Raw genomic sequence first — 4,175 nt, 5'->3', positions numbered from 1 at the left:
CTATATGAAACTATATTACCATTCCTACTCAAGTTTTACTATAATTACATTTTATATACCCAATTACCATTTATGTACATTTTAAGGAAAATAATAATAATAATTAGTGTCCTAAAATTACTCTAACGTATCTTACATTCCCCCACGTTTCTCTCTGCACATCTCACCCCCCCCCCCCCACGTATTGCACCCATCCACAATTCCACCATTGACAACCATTAAAAAGTTTGTAGCTTTGAATTCAAATTTGGGTTTCAAAAATATTATTTGTTGAATTGGATGTTGTTGCAAAGAACTGGGAATTCTCTCTATGTCTCTCTCTATCTCTTAATCCCTAATTTCAGTAATGTAAAGCAAAGGAAAAGAGAGCAACAATTCCACCATTGGCAGCCATTAAAAAGCTTTGAAGCTTTGAATTCGAATTTGGGTTTTCACAAATCATTATTTGTTTGGATTTGGTGTTGTTGCAAACAATTGGGAATATGGTTTGGAGTTTATATCTCAATTTTGAGGGGTTTTGGTGAAGATCAGACTTGGTTTTGGCTAATTTTCAGATTGAAACTCGAAGAAGAAGAAGAAGAAGAAGAAGAAGAAGAAGAAGAAGAAGAAGAAGAAGAAGAAGAAGAAGACGACATGATATACATTATATTTACGAAATTGTAGTAAAATTGTAGAAAAATTGTAGAAAAGTTATATTCTGTTTTTTATATATTTTTCTTTTATTTATTTAACTATTGTATGAAAGTTGAACTACATTGTATAAAAATTATATTTAAGTTGTATGATATTGTAGTTGTATATAACTGAGTAGAAATAATATATGAAAATTGTTGATAAGTTGTATAATATATAATTAGTTGTATGAAATTTGTTTTTACTATGTATAAATCAGATAAAAAATACAAAAGACATATTGTATAAATTTTGTATAAAATTTGTATTTAAGTTGTATGCTATTGTAGTTGTATTTAATTGGGTAAAAATAATGTGTGAAAGTCGTAGATAAATTGTAGATAAATTGTATAATATATAATTAGTTGTATGAAATTTATTTTTACTATGTATAAATCAGATACAAAATATACAAAAGACATATTGTATAAATTTTGTATAAAATTTGCATTTAAGTTGTATGTTATTGTAATTGTATTTAACTGGATATCTTTAAAGACTTGCACAGAAATATTTTTTCCTTAGGAAAAACTTCTATTGTACAAATTGGTTGGATCATCAATCCAATGCAGATTTAACTTTACACGTGAATTGCTAAAAATAGAGAACTATATGTTTGATCTCTTTATATTTTTGAACTGGGGAGTTGCTTCCTTAGACATTCTTAGCTCAAACAGAGAGCTAATTACTCTTTGAATCTGAAATTAATACTACTTATTCAAGAAGATTAAAGGTGCATGAGAGAAGTACTACATCCTTAAGAAGACCCTTAGCAGTAAACTTGGCAGAGATAAAGTATTTTAATTAAACATAAAATAGAATAATTGGAACTACCTTCGTCCACAATGCCAATATCCCAAAATTGCTTTAGATATGAATATCTTGAATTGAATAATTTTGGGGGATAGGGTTTTGCCTTTACTGAATGTGCCTCAGTTCTCTTCTTGAACTGCATTAGTTAGTGCACATCATATCAATATCAAGGATTTTAAAAATAATCTTTTTTTTCTCTAGAAATATTACTTGCCCACAAGTCTAGTTAGTGAAGAATTTTGTGAGGTAGTTCATATTCATGAAATAAAACGTACTAGTCCAGTTTAAGATTTTAGTGAAAGCAATTCTTTACCATGATTGGTGAAGTCCAGCATTAGGAACAGATTAGTATAGTGCATCAGAAAAATAAGGAAAGAGAAGAAGAGAAAAAAAAAAGGTAAAGGGTGTAACTAAATTCCTTTATTGAAGGCACTAATAATGGATTGGGAGCCTTTTAAGGTGGAATGTATATATTTTGTAAATAAAACTTGTGTAGGTAGGGTAATTTTCTAAACATGAGCATTTAGGGTAATAAAGTTTCCAATAATGTATAGGAATAAAAAAATCACTAACAAGAAATGCTAGGTTAAAGAGCAGAACTCCAAATTGATTTTTTATGAACCCTTGGATTGTATGCTAAACCCATTTACCCACGGGCCCGCCTATAAGAAGATTAAGCCCATTCCAATTCAATTTTCATTTCCTGGGTGATTTTTAAAAATAACCAGATTTACAACTGGTCGTTCAAAAATAGCCCAATTTCAAAAGTAATCGAAATTTAGCCACTTTTTATGTAAAGATAAATATGAGCGAAAATACTGTTCAAAACCCGGAAAATACTCCAGTATATTATGCAGGAGTTCCAGCATAAGTATACTTGAACTCCAGCATATTATACTGGAGTTCCAGGATAGTATGTTGGAACTCCAGCATAATATGATGGAGTTCCAGCATATATACACTAGAACTCCAGCATAATATACTGGAGTTCCAGCAAGTATAATGGTCCAGTAAAATATAATGGAGTTTGGAGCACCAGTGCTCCAGTCTCCAGTATATTATACTGGAGCCAGCAAAGTATACCGGTCCAGCATAATATGCTGGAGTTCATACACAAGTGCACCGAACTCCAGTATATTATGCTGGACCGGTCTCTATTGCAGCAAAACGATGGCTATTTTTCATTGACTTGGTAAATGCTGGCTATTTTTCATTGACTGGTAAATGCTGGCTATTTTTCATGACTTGGTAAATGCTAGCTATTTTTGATTGACCAGTCCGAAAACTGGCTATACCGTGAAATTTTGGCTTATTTCCTTTGTTTTTGGGCCTACAAATTTTTAGTCATTATGAATTGCAAGGTTTTCTTTTATTTTATTTTTTCTGAATAAATTATTCTAAACTCCATTATAATACGATTCTGTTGCGTATACATTATTGTATCAGAACTAAAACTCATATAAAATTTACAAATTGAACAAATAAATTAATTGCCAATCTTGTATTATAGCATGAGATAACTGAGAATACCAAGAATAACGGATACAACAATGAGGTGCAAAATCACTGATAAGATAACAATAGTTCTCAAACAAGATATCCAAACATAGTACAATTGCTAGATTTGCATATAAAGATGATATGCACCAAGTAGCACCTATATGAACGCTTCTATATGAGTCTAGGATGATCATGTACGCTCAAGACTCAATCATAACAATATCCAGCACATCCCATATGCTCAAATATGATCCAACACGTCCCACGTGCTCAACATAATACGTGTATCACCTGCGGTCACCGGGCCTAATGTAGTATGGGTAATTCCTGACTCTGGAGGGACATATCTATATCTAAGCGTCGCACTGAAATCCATTGTGCCATAACACATCAATATCTCAATCACCACACAACATAAACTACCGTGCTATAACAATATCAACATCAATTCGCTTATAATATTCCAATCTGGCATAATCATATCAATCCACATAAACATCTCCATATCTAAGGATGTATGCATATGTTCAATAAAAACTAATAGAATTAACAAGGACATAATAAATAAGGATGCGGATAAGTAATCATAACATAAAGTATGACTACGGCTAAATCAAGTATAAACATCTCAAGAATAGCCCATCATGCCCATATAAGATGTCATAACCTAAGAAGTAATTTTTAGCATGAATAAATTGGCTCACATAGTCATATAATTAAGTAAAGCATAATTCAAGAAGAACAAACAATCAAACAAGGGACAAAGAAGCCTAAAACTATCCCAAACATGCTATAGCTTTAGTGTACGTGTATACGTTCATCACCTCGCATATACGTCGCCTCAAATCATGTAGCATGTAGCACATAATTCTGATTTGTAGAAAATTTCCTTTGAATAATGTTAGACCATATACTTACCTCTTCCGAGGACCGCTTCAACCCTTAAATACCTATTTTCCTTTGAAATTCTCCTCCAAATGATGTAAATCTAACCAACAATAAAGTCAAAACAACTAATTCCAAATTATAAAGCTTTAATCTTTAATCAATTCTCAAAAAGTCAACAAAAGTCAACCTAGGCCCTCATGGCTAAAACCTGAGTCTAAGGTGAAATCCCGTTGACCCATAACCCCAGGAGTCCAAATGTGTCTTTAGTTTTTAATTTCGAGTCCAAATCGGTATTCAAAACG

The sequence above is a fragment of the Nicotiana attenuata genome, chromosome 10 (assembly GCF_001879085.1).
Source record: "Nicotiana attenuata strain UT chromosome 10, NIATTr2, whole genome shotgun sequence".
In the NCBI taxonomy this organism is placed as follows: domain Eukaryota; kingdom Viridiplantae; phylum Streptophyta; class Magnoliopsida; order Solanales; family Solanaceae; genus Nicotiana; species Nicotiana attenuata.
The sequence above is the reverse complement of the archived record's forward strand: the minus strand, read 5'-3'. Positions refer to the sequence as shown.